Source organism: Poecile atricapillus, chromosome 22, assembly GCF_030490865.1.
Source record: "Poecile atricapillus isolate bPoeAtr1 chromosome 22, bPoeAtr1.hap1, whole genome shotgun sequence".
NCBI lineage: Eukaryota > Metazoa > Chordata > Aves > Passeriformes > Paridae > Poecile > Poecile atricapillus.
This window is the reverse complement of record NC_081270.1, coordinates 2405077-2424626: the sequence shown is the minus strand read 5'-3', so window position 1 is coordinate 2424626 and position 19550 is coordinate 2405077. Positions and strand designations below refer to the sequence as shown.

The window sequence follows — 19550 nt, the reverse complement described above, 5'->3', positions numbered from 1 at the left end:
GTGGAGTTTCACTTGCCCTTTAAGTCAGTTTTGGTTTTAATTTGAGGATACAGGAAGTTTTAATACTTGAAGGAAGCGCTGGTCTGTTTTTGCAAAGTAACAGCAGTTTTTCAAAAACATGGCCTATGTCAGATTAGTTTCAGTCTTTTCCTGTTATTTATCCACGAGCTACAGCAGGAACAGGGAAAGGCTGTTGCTCCACTTCCAATAAACCCAGCAGATTTAATGCTGGGATCAGTGAGACAGGGACAGCCTTCCCAACTATTGCCATGACAATGGGTAAATAAGGTAAACACCACACAGATGCAGCACATCATCAATTCTGAATTAAATCAGATTCTTAAATCAAGCAGATTCTCAAATCTCTGTATCTCTCTTTACCAGCACAAGACAGAGAAGAGGAATGTGGCTTTCAATATGTAGAGCCTGTAAAAATCTCCTGTAACATCCCTGGGCATCCCTGGATCTCCCTCTTCCTCCTGACCTATACATAACATTCAGATTTTCTCAAAAATTGAAAAAAAGGCCCAAGAGGATGCAAAGGGATGAATAATGCAGATGGCACAAGCAAAGCTCCCCCAGTGCCATGATGCAGAGGGTGAGGAGCTGGTCCAGCTGAGGGATGTGTTCAGCCCCAGCAGCAGGAGCAGCTCTGGGCCCTGGGATGTGTTGCCAACACTCCCACCCACCAATAAAAGCAACTGAAACCACCAAACACTAAAAATAAACCCATCCTCCAGCCAAACATCCCCTTTTGAATGCATGGAGGAATTGTCTGATGCAAAACCACATTTCCAGCATGTAGCGTGAGCCTGATTTGTGCTCAGCTTCAGCATCTCTGCAGCTTCAACCTCTCTCTTTCCTCACTGCTGTGACATCTAAACACCTGTCACATGAGAACAGCATCAAACCCAGCTGTACTTGTGAACTTCACATCATCCTCCCTTCTAATCATCACTAAAAGTTGCCCTGGGCAACTCTTTCACTTGTTTTTGTGGGGCTGGATGTGACATTGCTGAACTGAAGGTGCATCAGTGTTTACTGTCTTTATGAGAGCAGGAATTATCAAAGAATATCCTTTTTAGAGCCTAGTGAGATTTTCTCTCTTCCTCCAGATCTGAGATGAATAAAATGGACTATTTACTTATTTATTTATTTTTGCTTCAACTAAGAGGCAGAACTGGTTTTTTTTAAAGGCTGCTATGAACCAGTCAAGGCAGTCAAGCAGATAAAACAAATGGGAACAACCATCAACACAAAAAAAAAGCACAATTCAATTACTGTTACAGGGCTTTTCCCTAAAAAGAACCACCATCACCCCTTCCTGTTTCATCCAAGGGAATTGGAGGTGGGTACTAACAGTGGGAGAAGGAATTCCATGCTTAGGGAAGGAAGCAACAAATTCCCCAGGGTACTGGATGGGGATAGACACTTCCCAGCCTTAACTTTTCTGCCATTTCACTGGGCCTTCTTCCTCTCCCCAGGAACAAATGAACCACCACAGGCTTAGAACTCTCAGTATTCCCAGGAAGGCAATGCCAGTTCCAGCAATTATTGATCAAAGAACATTCCAGGCTGTCCCACAAACCCATAAAATGTAAATCCCTCCAGCATAAAGGAGGATAATTCCCCCCTACCTGAAAAGAGCAGAGCAGGCTGGCACTGATACATCCTGACAAGTGCCCAGCAGAGAATCCCAACAGCAGAGCCAACCCTGTCCCAGAAAGGCAAACCCACACTTTCCCTGTTCACCTTGCCACAAATTTTGGATGTTGCTGGAACTCATCACAGCACACCTGTGACGCTGGATGCTTTTACAGGAGTTGTCAGTGTTGCAAAAACCAACACCAGCCCCTTGCTGGCTGATCTGAGGATGCCTTCCTAATGTGAATATTCCATTTTCCACACAAGAAGGCACCAAGTGCATCCTGCATTCCCATCTCCTCGGCAGGGGAGATGCAGAACAGGAGGAAAGGGCTGCTCAAAACCTTTATGAGATGAATTACGACACTCTTGTGGTCTGAACCTTGCCAGAGCAGCATTATTGACTTCCTAAGTGGAAATGTTTCACTCACTGAAGCAAATACTCCTCCCTTGATGCTGCCTGGGTTGTAATTATTCCAGGGAAGGACAGGTAGAGAATTTCTGCCAGAAATTATTCACAGAGAAAACATCAGTTTCCCATGGGAATTTCCAGTAACCATGAATGAATAATCCATTATAAGAAAAGCAGATTTCTGCATCCTCATCTAACATTCTGACCTTGCCTACTGTGACACAGGAAGGAGAAGCCTAGATGTAATCTCTCAGTTTTAGGAAATCTCACTAAAACTTAACTGGGGAAAAGGGAAATACTCCAGCTTTCGGCCCACAGCATTTTAGCTGCAATAATTGTGGCAACTTTCTGCCAATATTCAACTATGGCGGCCAAATTTCCACCTCACGGGAGGTAAAGGTTGCTGCAGGTCTGGTCTCACAGCAAAGAGAACCCAGTGCTGTAAGCAGCTGACAAAAATCAGTGCCTGGAACCTGGTGATCACATAATTTTAACAGTATGGTAATCAGAGAAAGTGTTTAAAAAAAAAAAACAAAACCCACCAGCTTTTTTTTCTTCCCTATACACATAATTTGAAGTTTGAATTGTCTTCTGAGGTGAATTGCTCCACTTTAGAGAGATTTGCCCATGCAGGAGATGCTTCCTCAGGCAACTGCAAATCACACACTTCTCCAAAACTCCCAACTTCCCCAACTGATCACCCCCCAAAGCAGCCAGCATCACACTGCACATTTTGAAAATAACATCATTGTCCATTTCTTACTCTTTTCATTCTCTTTGACTCTTCCAGTGCATTAAATAAAGTCTTATCAAGCCATTAAAAGTGTAGATTGATCAGTTACCACCACTGTAAAGCTTCAAGACTTAATTTTGCATATCCTCACATCAAGAATACCAACACAGACACAATTTTGGTGTAATGGGTGAATTAAGCCAGCTCATATTGACTTAAAAACTGCTGGGTTTTAGCACTTTTTCCACTATTCCTGTGAGCATTTCCCTACAGAAAAAAGGCTCAGCAGGGTTTCTCCCTTTTCTGACACAAATTTCACAGCTCAATGCCTGCCCAGAGCTCACCTGCACCATCAAGTATTGTTCTCTACCTGTTTTCCTACCTGCAAGCCAGAAATAAATACTTTTGTGTTCTTTAATAACAGACAACTTGGATCAAATATCTCTGCTCAAGGCCTACAGCTGATAAATTTATTATCAAAGTTAGCATTCATGCCAAAAATCTTAAATTCACACAAATACATTCGCTATTAGATGAAAACAGAACAGAAAACCAGCAAAACACACAGGAAATCAATACTTTTGACCCACCACCACATGGACAGTGCCTTGCAGCAGAGAAGCTGTGACTGCTCCATCCCTGGAAGTGTCCAAGGCCAGGATGGACAGGGCTTGGAGCAACCTGGGGTAGTAGAAATAAGATGGGCTTTAATGCCTCTTCCAACCCAAACCAGTCTGGAATTCCATGAGATTCCCCTGAAAAGCCACAAGGCCTCAATGACACTTTTCTTCCCTTCTTGTCCAGGGAATTTTGTTTAGACTAAAATTTTGTAAAATGGCATCACTGGCATAGGGGAGGGAGAGAGAAGCAGATGCTGCTTTTGTGGCTTAATTACCAACAGGAGATAAACAAAGCCTTTTTACTGATAAATCAGTCTGAGCTGAAATAAAAAAATCAGATAAGGGGCAGCTGCCACTGGTGAAACCAACCAACCAAAAAAAAACCCAAAAAACCCCAAAAAAAACCCGACCTGCATGAGGTGAAATAATTTCCAGGGCCCAAACCTCATGTGCTCCCAGAGTATATTTAACTGTATTACATAAACAGAATAAAACAGGTGATTAATAAGCCTTTGCTCTTGTCATTCCAGCATGAGAGCAGGCACATCCTGAAACACAGGGAGGAAATGCTAAAAATAACCAGTCAGGCCCAGAGTCCCCACCGAACATTTTATCTCTGCAATCAACACTTGGCCTTTACAAATGCCAGCCCATTGATCTGTTTTGCCCAAACTGAATTTTCCATTCCATTTTATGCTCGTTGCATTTTGGCGCTGACTTGTTCCTTTTCCTTTCAGCAATATTTGAGTAGTTCTCACTCTGCTTTTCCACCTATTCCTTCACATTGTTAAAGGATGCAGGTCTAAAGGAAGCCCCAGGAAATCTATTAATATTCAGGAGCAGTACCTTTGTGCAAACTCTTCATTCCAGCATTCTGGTTATCTAAAAGATGGGCATCAACTTCATAGCAAATGATCTAAATAAATGAGGTGAAAGAAGTTAGAGAGAAATTACAAATCTTAAACTTTAGGTTCCTTGTGTGTGAGTATGGCAGGACCCAAAAGCTGCAGTGGACACAAAAACTGAACTGAGCTGGCCTTGAACCTTCAGTTTAACTCAAATTTCAACCCCCCTGTGATGACCATGGGCACAGAAAAGTGAACCTGCTCCAAAAACTTAACACTGATCTGCACAAAAGCCAAACTGGCTTCGTTACTGAGAGCTGTGGACTGAAAAGGGCTTTGTGTCAGCAGTGAGTAACAGAATTAATTAACAGAAAGTGACAGTGATCACCCAGGAGCAAAGACACAGCACAATGTTTTTCATGAATCAGCTCTGTGCTAACTGCAGGACTAAACCATGAAATGAACCTGGATTGCACAATGGTCAATATTTGCTTTAAAACACTGCAATGCAAACACCACCTTTAGGAAACACCACCATAAACACAAATAAACAGCTGGCACAGGCTGCCACCACCAGAAGCTGTGGCACACCACAGGGTACTGGGTTTGCCAGGGATTCACTTAATTTCCTTAACTGAAACTTTTCTGGTGCTCTGGTTTGTATTTATGCTGACAGCACAGGGGGTTTGAGCTGGGGCTGAATAATCAAAGCCTTTTCTGGTTTTCCCACTGAGGCTGAGGGTGCACAGGAATTTGGGAGGGACCAGCCAGAGCACCTTCCCCCGTGTGACCACAGGTGCTCAGCACTAAAAAATGGGGGAAGAAAAAGGAAAAGAGAATGTTTGGAGTTTCTTTGCCTTCCCAAGCAATCCTTGTACCTGAGGAATTCCTTAATTTTACCCTTCCAGTCCTGCTCCCTGTCCCACTAGGATGAAAGGGAGCTGCCTGCCAGGATTAACCTACCCCACACAGAAAGGTGGAATGTCACCTGCCAGCTCAGAGATGCTCAAAATTCACATTTCTACATCAACATCAATCAAACCCTACAAAAGCACAAGTTCTCTCTACCAGCTTCTACTCCACAGGAAAATTTCAGGCTTCAAATTGCTGAGAACAGCACTTGTGTGCCCAGTGGAGAATTAAAAGTGATTACAAGAGAAAGTTCACACTGGGCATCTTGTAGATCTCTCTTATTACATCCCATGAGATAATTGCTCATGAGCCTGTTGAAATTTCCTTCTGGCTTTTGATGAACCGTGTCCTTTCCAGGAGGGAGAAAAAACAGCTCCAGCCATTTGCTTTAATTGGAGCCGACAGTTTGCAGATTTGAGCCTGGAGCCTTGGAAAAGCTCAGCAGCTGATGAGAATCCACTTTTTCCTCAATAGCAGATCTGCATGTTAAATTTACATTGCTTTACAGTAAAAACAAATACTCCCTGCCCACACACAGAACCACTAGGTAATGTTGTTTAAGTAAAAAAAAAAAAAAAGCAATTATTTGCTAAGTTTGAATAAAGGTCTTTGCACAGAAAAAAAATGGGAGAATGGTATTTTAACTGTTCCATGGAAGATCTCTGTGGAAAAGAAACAAACACTCAGTATTATTGCATGGAGTGAGTGATTCCTCTCCATCTCCTGCCAGGAATCACCATCACTTTTCTGGCCCTTGACATTAAGAGGTCAATAATCAACCACCTGCATCCCTTGTTTCTGTGCCCAGAACACAGACAAAAGCCATAATATTTAAAAAGTTTAATTAAAAAAAAAAGTTTAATAAAATCAAATAGAACACACCCAGGTGAGCTGGAAAGTCTCCACTGCTTAAAGAACAAGCTAAACAGAACCATCAGGAAGGGTTTCAGTGTACTTTACCATGCTTCATGGAAAAGGATGGACTAGGTAGCCTCAGCAAGATCCCTTCCAGAACTATTTTCAATCATCTAGAAACAGAGGATCAGACAGAAACATATTCCAACAGTGAGAAATCTGTCTTGGCAGCAGATTTATGCTGTGCTCTTCCTTGACATCGCTCTAATATATTTCTCAGAGGCAAGACCATCTGGCCCAGAGCTGATGGTGTGGAGCCTTGGTAAAGCTCAGGTCTGCATCTCTCTCACACCAGCTATCAACTCCTATTTACTATTAAAATCTGAGTTCAAGCACTTAAAAGTACATGAAACCCCAATCTAATGACATGTTTGCCTTGCCTGTCCATAAAGTCAGTAAGTGTCCCCAAAAGTCATTCAAAAATCAAAATCCTGATTTACAGCAGGAGTGAAAAAATCAGGAGGAATTCATTCTGATGCACTGAGAGGTGACTGAATAGTGAGGCTGAGGAAACACAGAACTGTGGCTCTGGAGTAGGGCTGCTCACAGATATTTAGACTCTAGGACCCTCAGCACTGGTGGAACAAGGGGATTAACAAATCCTCTGAGTTAGGAACACAATTTTTCTTTCTCCTCCAATTTTTCCAAACAAAAGGCAGCTCCTTCAGCCTGGCACAGAGGGAGCTGGAGCATAAAACTTGCTGGATCCCTGATGAGCCTTGATAGCTCATCCTACCAACTTGAGATTCCCCTTCAGGCTTCCAGAATGGTTAGCACTGCACTCCTGCCTGCTTCCAGCCTGCAACTTGCCCTTTCTGTGCTCTGAAAGCAGATCAGAAGGTTTAAGTCTAATCTCTCCTGACATGCCTTTGGCTAGACAGGCATGTGGGAGCAGAACAAAGTGAGGAGGAGCTCTTGCCTTCCTTATTCAAGCAAGGTTTGAGGGTCAGCATGTCCATCAATTCACCTCCAGGTCTGTACATTTTACAGACCCAGATGTCTTCTTTGTGCTCTGGGGACTCTGGAGAATCCAAGAGCATTCTGCAGATGGGAAATGGAGCCATAGGTACGTGTGAGATTGGTGGCAGAGCCAGGAACAAAGCTCACACATCCCAACTCCAAGTTATGTTCTCCATGACCTAGTCACAGGAAAAGAAGGAAGTTTCAACCCCTGATCCAGCATCCATCCCTAATTCCCTTGGAATTCCATCAGGGAATGTGGACCAAGGTCTAAGTTCAATCAACTGACTATCCTGCCAGCACATCAATGTAACTTCACAGATTGCATTTTCCAGTCTAATTGCTGGAAGACTTTTTCTGTGCTCTTGGAAATTTCAAACACTAGTACAGAGGGAAAAAAAAATTAAATTCTGCAAGTTTCCCAAGAAACAACAGACTCCACTTTCTTTTTGTTTAAGGAGAATTCAATGATCTCTCTCCCATCAGAGCTTTCAGGGAGAATGTATGGAAAGGTGTGCTGGTCTCCCTCTGAGAACACTGTATTATAATTCTGGCCTCTCCAAAAACACCCTTGACAAGCCATGAATTAGAATCCTTGGAAAACAACCAGAATTCAAACAGGACTCTCCATTCTATCCCTGGAAAATAGCAACTGAAGGGAAAGGGCAGGATCAGAGCTACTGTGAGTGGCACGGTCACATTCAGCCCATCTCTGAATTCTGCCAGAGCCCAGGAGCACTTCTGGAGCAGAGATGATGAGCAAGGCAAACAGACTTGATGGGAACAGGCAGAGACAACACAACGTCAGAGAGCTGAACTGGGCTGGAGAAAGCCTTCAACTCCGGAGAAACCACCAGGACCAGCCTCTGTGAGCAATAAAATCAAACACGCACAAACACAAGGGAGATGAGCTCGTTTCTGAGGCATCAGCCACAGCTCTGAGCATTCTGTGCTCCTGGAGCCACCCACTTTCTAGATCAAGGCAGCTTAAAAAGCCATGGACATACCCCTTCCCAAGAAAAAGGGAAGGCAACAACTGCAGCCATCACACTTACAGTACTCCCACAGTTTTTTGCAGTTTCTGAGACATTTGACAAAGTTTTAGTGGAAAAGGCATCCCAGTTCTTCCAAACAATCCTAGCAGTGGCCATTGCAGACCAAAGCAGGAGAATAACAGATTCTTCATGCATGAATTTGGCACAGGATTTTCGCAGCCACAGAGCTCCAAACATGCACTCAAAATAAATGTCAAAACATGATGCTATACAGCAATATCAGAATAAGCAGACAATTGTGCTGAGCCAAATATCACACAAATATGAAGCTCCTTCCCATGGCAGTGACTCACAGAGCTATGCTGTGCAAAGAGGAAGGGATAGGAAACACATTTACCTTTGTGAAACCCAAAAAGGGAATAACTTCAGTAGTAAAACAGAATCTGTGGTGATGCTGTTAAATAACAGCTGGGAAGCTGTTAATAATGCTGCAGGCACCCTAAAGGAACTCCTGCCCTTTCACCACAGAATTAAATCAGTCTGAAAAACAGGCATAGGGTACTGACGATACACCAGTGGTAGAGCTGAGACTACAGAGAGTTACCTGATACCCAACTACTGTCCTGTAAGTTAAAAAAGAACTTTTTTAAGGAACCACCATGTGCCCAAAAGATGTCACCTGCTCCAGACACCTACAACTCAGAGCAGAAAGCAAAGCTCGAAACAGGGCAAGAACCTCTCCAGCTCTGCCCAGGCTGTGGAAGCTTCCCCTTTCTCATCTCCATTATCTACTTGTCACACAGCATTGTTCCCATAATAAAAATGTGGGATGTGGGTTATTTACAGGAGCTGCATCCCTTGACAATTCACTCCTCCAGATCCTGAAACCATGAATGAAAAATTCAACAGGTAATCAAGCAGGGAGGAAGGTCCTAGAAGGATGAACACCATCATTCTTCATAGCAAGCAGTTTCAGGAAACCATGGAGTTGCTAAACAGAGGAGTATGGATGCTAAATATGAGCAAAAGCAGAGAGTACAGTGCCTGTGGAAAAGAAGGCCACATAACTTTCTCAGTCTCACCTGAGAAAGTGACCTGGGAAATCATAAGGAGGAATTAAAACAATCCTCAGAGACAGAAGACAGCCTTACAGGTGCTGTTTGTCAGTTTTTTGTTTTCTTGCAAGAGAAGGTCAAGGGGTAGTGTACCCCACTGACCAATGATGGTGATGTGTTAGTTTACTAACCAATACGAATTTTACTTTTCTGTACTTTCACATATCGGTCTATAAAAGAAGATCTGAGGTAATAAACTTTAGAGGAACTCTCCTGTTCAACTCACAAGAGAGTCTGTATCGTTCTTCTCGCTGTTCACAATAGAGTGACAGAGGAGAAATAAAAATGGTATCTCATTTGAACCAAATACACTCCTCCTATAGCAACAGAGAAGTACAGAGCATGTCATGAGGCTCTTAGCCAAATAGAGAGAAGGTTCAGCAGTAAAGCCAAGCTCAAATGACCTCCATGAAGGTGAGCCAGGGCTCACTTGCATCTCGATGAGGTAGAAATCAGAATTTGTGACATTCAGAAAGTAATTCTACAGCTGAGCATGGGCAGTGAAATGAGAGCAAACACCTCCAGTGCCTCCACTGCAGCTGCACCAGCTTCTCTGGGTTTAGTCTGGGTTTAGTCTGGCCCTTTCTGCCTCCATTGAGGCAGACTGGAAATAAAGAAACACAGGACAGAAAAAGCCACATGTGCCCTCAGCTCCGAGCTTCCTTCTCCACACACTCCATGGACAATTAAATTCCCGGCAGGAATCACGGCCCCCACCTCAGCCAGCCAGGCCTTACCTGCAGTACCTGTTGGGGAGCAGGACGGGTGATCATATCCTCCAGGGCAGCCAGGAAAACACCAAGGGACCTGGAGCAGCAGCAGCGGGCGGGCGAGGCCTCAATCCCGGCTAAAGGTGCCAGAAACACCCGGGCTAAAGCGGCCAGAACCAACCGAACTAAAGCGGCCTCAATCCCGGCTTAAGGTGACGGAACCACCCCGGCTAAAGTGGCCAGAACCACTCCGATAAAGGGGCCAGAATCACCCCGGTAAAAGGGCCAGAACCTCCCCGGCCGCTTTCAGCTGCCCAATCCTGAGGGGAAATACCCGGGGAAAGCCAGGCACGTACCTCAGCGCTAAGGCAGAGCCGAGGATCCCCAGAGTCACAACCCCAGCGCTGCGTTCGCCGCCGTCCCTCCTCCATCCCCACAGCCGCGCCCGGGCGGGCGGAGAACGCGGGTGAGGGGCTCGGCTGGGCGCCGGGGCTGCGATCCGCCCTTATCCCGGTAGCTCCCGCTGTGGCTGTGACAAACCCCCCGCCCCGAAGCCGGGCCGTGTCCCTGAAGGCGAGCCGCGTCCCCGGAGCCGAGCCGTGTCCCCGCGGCGCTGCTGCAGCAGCCGCAGCTCGGCCTCGGGGCCGCCCCGCCTGCGCTCCCGCGGGCAGCCGGGAGCCGTAGTTCCGCTCCGGGCGCTCCGACTACAACTCCCGGGAGCCCAAGGGCAGCCCACGACGAGACCCAGGCCCCTCCTGGCTCGGAGGTGAGGGGAAAGGTTCGGGACAGTGTTCGGTTTGCCCGGGCGGAGCGGCCGCGCAGCCCTCGGGAGGGGATGGGGAGAGATGCGGGAGGGGTGCTCGTGCGTAAATGGTTGAGTGTTTGGGGTTTTTGGCGTCACTCAGTCCGACAAGTCCTTGGTTTAGCGCCATCAGATGTTAAAAGACTGGGTTTAGATTGGATATTAGGGGGAAGTTCTGCACTGTGAAGGGGATGAGGCACTGGGAGAGGTCGCTCAGGGAAGGTGTAGATCACCCATCCGTGGAAATGTTCAATGCCAGGGCTTGCAGCAAGCTGGGATAGGGGAAGGTGTCCCTGCCTATGGCAGGGGGTGGAACGAAATGATCTTCAAGGTCCCCTTCCAACCCAAACTGTTCTGTGATTCCATGAAGGGAATTCATGTCTTTGTTCAGCAGGCGGGCTTTGAAGTCCTCCTCCCACTGCCTGCCCTAGCCTTCTGCCTGGAATGAGATCATGGATGGCTGAAGTGCCACCACATGTGAATCTGAACGCCTGAATCATGGAATGAGTTGGGTTGGAGGGGATCACCCAGCTCCAGCCCTCTATCGTGGATAGGGACATCTTCGACTAGGCCAGGTTGCTCCATCCAGCCTGGCCTTGAACCTTAAAGCATAGGACTACTACTTTTATATTACTTTCAGAGGCAGTTTAGGAGTTTGGATCATGTCTGTAATGATAATAGTGATGACAGTGTTCATGTGACTCTCTCCTGTCAGGTGCAGGACACACAAACTCTGCTGACTTTGCCCCTGGTGAGCTCAGAGAGACACCTTGAAAACTCTGGTTAAGTGAGGTAATATCTTGCCAGCATTAATGTCCTGCACTCACAGTAGGGATATGGCAGCAAGGTCACAAAAAACATGCCTTGTGCCACCCCAGCCCATCAGGAGCACCACCAGAGCCCTGGAACTCAAGCAGAGGGAAGAAGGACATCAGGCAGGAGCCTCGCCTTGGGCTTGTGGAGACTGAAGAGAGCAAATTTCTCAGACAGTGTCAGGCCACAGCAGCTGTTACCCTGAGTTTTATGGCTACAGGGTACATAGGACCTGTCCAAAAACAAGCTTGTCACCGCCACTTGATAAAACCAAACAGGAGGACTCAGTGTCCCCTGTCCTCTGTGTTGCGTAAAAGTGATGTTGGCCAGGCCAGCTAAACACACAAAATGTGGGGAAATGTGAGCATGGAATGAGGGAATTGATCTGCCTTGGTCCTGACACAACTGCATTTCATGTCAGCCTTTGGCCAGAAGGTGAAAAGTGAGTGCTAGGAAATATGTGTTCAGTGGGTCTGAACATGCTGTGGTGTTCCCTCTCTCAGCTTGATTTTTGCCAGGCAGATTTATGTTAATGTAAATATAAAAATAAATTTTTATCACTGCAGGTGAGTGCAGCCAACACCAATTGTCCTACAAGATCTGTTCATAGAGTTTTGGGCTCACTCAATAAATACCGAGATAATTTAGGCCTTACTTTTGCCAGTGCTTGTTCTAAACAGGAGCTTGCACATCCAGGCTCTCAGTTATGTCAGGTTGGGTGTTTTTTCAAGCTAATTTCTCTTTGAAAAATAAAAACAAAAATAAAATTGACTGTTTGCAAAGTTACCTTCTTAGGCATCATCAGCCCAAAAAGCAATGGGTGAAAATGCAGCAATGAACACTCCACTTGGCTGTTAAGGAAAATCTGGGCATTGCTGTTGCTGCTGGACACAAAATGAGTCACACAGACGCAGCTCGAGGTGTGGTGAAAGAACAAGAGCTTTATTTTCTTTTCTCAGTATTTATAAGTTTCTGACCACGGCCAGGGATTGGATAGTCATGTTAACTCCTTTCCAACTGAACTGGCCGTGAGAGATGTCCATCAAAAGACGTGTATCAGAAAGAATGTATACATATCTATGTTTACAGTTACTGTCCTGGGAAAGTTTTTAGAAACTATGTCAACAAGATCAAAAAACTTAGTTTTCAGGGCAACACATTGCAACATTTACTGCAGCGGGCTCCAGTTGCACAGCACTGAATATTGGGGAGAAACCTCTGCTCTTCTGTGGCCCTATCCAAATTTTCCAAGGATTTTAGCAGGAATCGTTCTTTGCCCACTGGATGCCGCTGTTCCACAGAAATATTAATGGACTGTTCCTTCAGCACCTTCTGTCAGCCATGGAAGCCTCTCTAGAGTCAGCCAGGCTATGTGGATTTATCCCTGTGAAGCTGCCTTTTTTCCTCCAAAAGAAATCTCCTTAATATTTTGCACCTTTCAGACATGGCACGTGGAAAACTTGGGCCACTTGATCCCTTTGTGATGTTCTTTGAAGGTGAACATTTCATGGGATAAAAATATATTGGAGGGATAAAAATATATTGGTGATTGAGGGGAAACCAGGCTGCCCAAAATGTGTTTTCAGGACATGTAGAGAAAAATAATCCCCCCCAAGTGCAGGCCTTACTGTTTTGCATGCTTAATACAGGGGAAAAAAAATAGTTTGGAGGATCCTCTCCTTAAAAGCAGAGCCTGGAAGTGGCTGCAGGAGCTACTGATGTTACCTTCAGAGGCAATGACCTGGATAAAGCAGCAAAGATGAGTATGCTCCCACTTTTCAGGGAAAAATCAATGGTATTTATAGCTCAGCTCAGTCTTAGAACAAAGCAAAGTGACCTACATCTCTCCAGTGCCCAGCTTTGGGAATTAACTTTGAGGAAATTCAGTTCCACATTTAGGTCTCTCTCCTCTGAAGCAAATGGAACCACAGCTTAATAGAATTTAAGCCCAAAGGGGATTCCTCTTTATTCCCTCCCAGCAATTTTTAGCACTGAAAGCAACTGGAAAATGTAGCAAAAAGAATAATTAAGGGTAGGAGGACCTGGCAGGTGACCGACCCTATGTGGGATAATCACCTGTGCCAGCAGTTCTGCTCTTTGAGGGGCTCTTCCCCCTGTGGCTGCTCCCCACAATATCTAAGGCAGGATTCCTCCAATGCTCAGCATCACTGAAAAATCAGGAAAACTGTATCAGTCTTCTGGCCTTTGCTGGGTATCCCAGCAATGCCAAGTGGAAAACTGGCTGAATTCTGGGAAGGCTGTGCCCAAAGCCCAAGATTTTGTGGAGGAGTCTAATAGAGAAAAGAAACTCGTAATAAATTGCTAAATATCAAGTTCTGTGCCAGCACTCTGCCCACTTCCCCAGAAACACATATAAAAAAAAGAAAAGCAAATTCCCATTAAGTTATTTCATGTGTTTCTGACTGTGGGGTTAAAGGATTTCAAAATCAGAAATGTCTTCTCAGCCTTCCTTCTCTAATATGATTTATTTGTTGCGCTGGAGGAGCACAGCATATGGAATTCTGCAAGGGAAGCCTGTCCATGCTTCTATAATTAGCTGGTGGTAGTGACAACAGGCATCTTGGCTTCTTTATTATTTTAAAATTCTCAGCACTGTGCAGTGGGATGAGTTTCTACCAGCCTGGAATGCTAATGGGTGGGAAAGTCTGGGAGCAGAGCAGCATCCTACTGCATTGACAGAGCCTTCAAAATCCCAAAGTGATCCTGATATCGGTGGGATCACACCAGCCCTGAACCTGGGCCCAGCCACAGAGTACACAAGGAAGCCAATCCTCCATTATTTATTTTTTTCCCCCTTTGCTGCTACAGTTATTTAAGCAACTCACTCACGTACCTGAGTCGAGGCCTGTGTGGCTGTAAATGAATATTTGGCTTTGTTCCTGGGGAACTGGGTACTTGTGCCTCACTGTCTGTGGCGCACACACAAGGATTTTATGAATGGTGCTCATGCTGTAATTCTTGTCAGGGCCTGTCCTAAATCAGAGTTAATTTTTAAAAGTGAAACTGCACACAGCAACCACACACAAGGATTTTATGAATAGTGCTCATGCTCTAATTCTTGTCAGGTCCTGCCTTAAATCAGAGTTAATTTTTAAAAGTGAATCTGCACACAACAACCCCACCCTTTCAGTCCTTGATGAATCCCTTGCAAGACCAGGTTTGGCGATTTTTACAATCACTGGTTTCTGCTGAAAACCCAGTTCATGAAACCCTGGTGCTATCTCAGGCCCTGGGAGAGTCACCAGGAAGGACATCCCATCTTTGCTGCAGGAATGCTGAGGAAGGAGACATTGCAAGGCTGCTCATTCCCCATTCTCCACTCCTGTGGTGCCCAAGGGGATTCACCAGCATTCCCTCACAGGGATCCCTCTTTTCTATCCACACACCAGGACAGAGAATCTGGTGGGAGCAAACTGCAGCAAGGAGTGTGAGATGCTGCCGTGTCCCTTTGTGCCAAGCTGAAGGCAGGGAAGACGTGCCGATGACAAATAAACAAGGAGCAGGAGAAGAGGGGAGCAACTGGAAAAGTTTCAGAGAGAAAAAGCTGGAATTTCAGCATAATTGTCCTGTGTGTGCTCCTCAGGGTGTTTAAATGCACTGTAGGTCTAAGCCTGCACTACCCATCACTGCATCATCTGCAGAAGAGGAGCTTGAATTACTTTGCCCTAAAGGTTTTTTTTTCTTGTCTAAATGATAAAAGGAGGGCTGGGAGGACTTTCCACAAGATTTTTTATTGAGGGTTATGTAAGAAACAGAGTTGGAGGTCTTTGAGGTTGACTTTGCAGGCAGTGCTGGCTGGAAGGAGCGTTTTTGTGCAGCCGAATTGGCTGCTGTGCCTCCAGCCATGGGATCTGGGAGAGTCGAAGGCACTCCTGCAGATTTTATCTCCCCACAACAGCCCCTGGGATTGCACAGGGAGACAAATCAACAATGTGCCTCAAGACTTCTGGGCTGCTCAGACAGGAAAATACAGGCAGGTAAGAACTTCTCAGTCAATCTAATACTTTTTGTTGTTTAGAGGTCTTTCTGTAATTAGCTCATTTTCAGCTTGATTTTTAGCTATAGAGAGAATTTTTGACAGGTTAATTTAACAGAACAGGAGCTGATTTCCATTTTTATGGCTTTGTATTGTTCTCCTTATCAAAGTCTTGCTACTAAAGACATCTACTCCTGCCAGCTGGAGATGGATCCCTGGAAGGAGGCTGCTGAATCCACCTTAGGAAGATTCCCAGATAGTCCCAGATCATCTCATTGTTTCTGAAAACAGATGTGAACCTCAGACTCCACATCTCTCTGACAAAACCCTTTGGACTGTGTTCCCATTATCCATGTGCAGGAAAAATGCTGAATGGGATTTTCAGAACCCAAATGTATAGTTCAGGGAAGTCTATTCTATTTAAAACTAACAATGATTAAGCAATGTCTAAAATCTCACCCTAAATCTATTGATGGCTACAGTTAGCACACAGTGACAAAGCAGAGATGACTTAAACTCTTGGCTTATTGGAGTATTAAAAACCAGACTGAAACCTCCCTGGCTGACACTTCATGTGTAGAAATGCCAGCTTGAGTTGCTCATAAATGATCTTTCCAGCTTGATGTGTCATGGATATCTCCAGAGCATGAAGTCAGACAAAGCAGCCCTGTGTCCAAGTGATGAGGCTGGCTGATCCCACAGAATGCATGTGCAGGCATGAAGCTTCCCCTGGAAAAACACTGGAGTGAGATCATGAGGAATTCTCATCTCTCTGTCATCCTGAGGTGCCACAGGGTGCAGCAGAACATCCTGGAGGAGGGCCCGGAACGGATTTGCTGCTGAGTGTTTGTGTCAGCTCCACGCTGCTGCTGCCTTTTCGTCTCACCATCACCTGCACTGCCTGCTCAGGCTCCAGCCTGATTAACAACAATTAAAAAATTCTTTATTTTCCCCAGAAATTTCCCCCTCAGCAACATGGTGACAAATTGCACTTCACCCACAGCCAGGAGAATGTCTGCACCTCCTGAATGCTGCCTGGTGGTGGTGTGAGGAACTCCCGGATGATCCAGGATGGTGGGGCTGAGGCAGACTTTCTGAAACGCATTATTGCAAGATGATTCTAGGGAGCAATGTCCTGCAGTCTGTAGAATATGCCTTGCTGGGTTACTGGACTTTGTAAAGCTCAGTGGTCATGTAGGGAGAAAAATTTTTGTGCTGGTGCCAGTGTTCTCTGCCTGTCTGTGGAGCAATTTTTCTCCAGCCAGAACAGAGCTTGTGTGGAATAGGAGGAAACTGAAATCCTAGAGAAAAATTCCTTCACTCTCAAGGTGAGGAGGGCTCACATTCATGGCTGCAATCAGTCCTGCCAAGCTTTTTTCCCCTGAGCAGGAGTTCAACCAACTTTTGCTACTCACTTTCCTTTGGAATGGGCAGCTGAGACTTTATCCATCTTATCCACGTGCAAAGGCTCGTCCTGGCATCTCTGCTTTTGCCTTGATACTGAGACTGAAGGATGCAATCGAAGAAGAAGAGCTCCAGCCACCACAGATTTGGCTGCCTGATGCTTCAGGGCTGAGCAGAGCCCAGAGCTGGAACCCCCAGGTCCTTCAGTTCGTGAGCAGAGGCTCACAAACCTTAATTAAAGGGCTCCGCTCAGAACCCTGCAGGCATGAAGCCAAGGAGGAATTTGGGATTACATGGTGTCCATCCTATAAGGGGGGTGGTGCTGGAACCCTGAGAGAGGCAGAAGCAGCACCTCAACAAACCAAAAATCCCTTTGCTATTGTTCACTGTTGTTTTCTGGCACACTGCATTTTTATTACCTTTGGAAGCTGGAATGTTCTTTGGCTCTAATAAAAATGTCTGAACCTTGAAAAGGCAGTAAAAGTGAACAGGCAATGGGGTCACAGGCTCTGAGTGTACTGTGATGCATTTTCTGAGCAGAGTATGCTCATTGCTCTGTTTGGTTTCACCCCCCTGAAACCAATTTTATTGCTTTTAGATTAAAAACTATCCCAAATCACAGACTGGTCCAGGACTCAAAGCAAGGAAGATTACCAGTCTAAACTGTAAAAGATGAGGTGAAATAAAAGGGAAATATGGGGGTTTTTTTTCCAGAGGATCCAAGATGGAATAGTTCACATGGTAGAAGTTTTTGCACTATAAATTTTTGGAGTAAAGATTATTTTTTTAAGGAATAAAGAGTTTCTCTCAGAATACTTTCACTCTGGGAGTTGATATTTTAAGGTAAGTACCGAATAACTGCCAAAATATCTGGACACTCAGTAGTTGTGGATCTCCTTGTGCTCCAGTTTCTATGGAAAGGTCATCTAGATGATGGGTTTTACCTTGTAACTCAAAAAAACCAATGTTTATGCCTCATTTTGCTCCACCATTCCCCTTCTCTTGTATCATGACCATGCCCAGAATTTGCTAAGGGCTCTGGGATCTCAAATCCTCAGTTTTAGGAACAGCACAGATGACTCAAAGGACATCTGTCGGCTTAGGGAAGAGAACTCAGAGCACTGAGCCAACGTGTCGTGAGATGAAAAATAATTTCAACAACACATCCTGAGAAATGGTCCCATCAGTTCCCTGGGGTTGCCTTTAATGAATTCTAATTAGAAGCTGTCACTTCTTGTAATGGGAAGACAGGAATGCTTCAGCTCTCCCACCCCTTAACCTTGGAGACACCGAGATGAGATCTTTCCCCAGGAATGGTTAAATTTTATGGTATTTTTGCACCTGGAGGAAATTAATTGGGAATTTCTGTGTGGGGAAGGGCAGGCACCTCCAGGAGTGCTGGTTCCTCTCGTGCTCTAAATCCATGTACATCAAGGTGTCCACTTCAGAACTCTTTCAAACATTCATGCCTGTCATTTCTCATCCTCTGGACTCCTGCCTCAAACTCCTCCCCTGCTCAGCCTATTCCTTCCCACATTTGTGCACGGGATTCCCAGAGCAGGTTTCCCTACAGGTCAGATCCAAACTCCATAAAGCCTTTAGGGTGATCATCCAGTGTGAAAGGGTTGTGGATGTTGCCCATTTATCTGTAGGTTTATAAAACTGCAACCCCTAAACAATCCAGCCTCCCCTCTGCCTCCTCCCAGCATATTCCTTCCATCCATTTTTTTCAGCCACTTGGTTTCTTGACAGCATTTACATAACCTGGCTGAAAACACTTCCACAGCTGATTAAATGCCTGCTATGGAATCCAAAGCTCTGATTAAAAGGCTGGAGCTTTCCAGCACTGCACTACTTGAACAGATGGTTAATACTCACGGTTTGTTCTACAGGATAGAAAGTGGCATTTTCTTTACAAGTACATACACCCCAAGCTTTCCCATGGGAATTGCTTGTTTTGTTCAGATTATTATTTTAAAACTGTCATCAGATGGGATCACCCACTGGATTAGAGGGAGCAACAGGAGATGATCAGATAATCACTGAGGCACAAAGCATTTTGAGTTGGGTTTGAAGGGAGCTGTTACGTATGGTCAATTTGCTTGAGAGCTCAGGGGTCTCTCCTCCTCTGTGTCTTCCTAAAAATACTCGTGCAGACCTTTAGAAATGTGGGATGTTGTGGGAATTTGCACAAGGAAGGATCCTCTGAATCACATAAATATTGATAAAGAACAAGCATGAATCAAAGCCTTTGGCTCTCACTGGACTTAAATCTGGTGCAGAAAATATGGGGTTAAATCTAAACCTGAGTTTATCGCAGGAGTAATTTATTACAAAAGTGAAGTGCCTGCTCACAGAAATTCTGTCAATCAAATCTTTATCAGATAAACATTCCCTAATCCAGATTTTAACCTTTTCTAAGCTCCTCTCTGTCAAAAACCTCAAAAACTCACAGTGTTAGGCAGGAATCAGCACACGAGGAAGTAATTAATGAGTGCAGGAGGGGAAAAAAAAAAAAAGAAGAATGCGCTGAATAGAGGCAAAATTGAGACTGAAACCCTCATCCCATGGGCTGCCTGCTCAGTCCCCAGGATGCAGATAAAAGACATTCCAGCTCCTGACAAACTGCCTGAAGAGATGGTGGAGCATTCAGCATCTCCCAGGGTTGGGTGT

General features: G+C 45.2%; 1 protein-coding gene across 4 annotated transcripts in view; it reads right to left on the bottom strand.

Moving 5' to 3' along the window:
• The window catches only part of MIB2 (MIB E3 ubiquitin protein ligase 2), a 38746-nt gene extending 28271 nt beyond the window's left edge, over positions 1-10475 (bottom strand). For 2 of the 4 annotated variants that reach the window (XM_058855072.1, XM_058855073.1), the window contains exon 1: positions 10218-10475. The gene's annotated coding sequence lies outside the window, so the exon portion shown is untranslated. Of the gene's footprint in view, positions 1-9888; positions 10044-10217 lie in introns of those variants that run through there. The other 2 variants (XM_058855070.1, XM_058855071.1) reach the window with 2 other exon arrangements.
• Positions 10476-19550: the final 9075 nt, after the last annotated feature.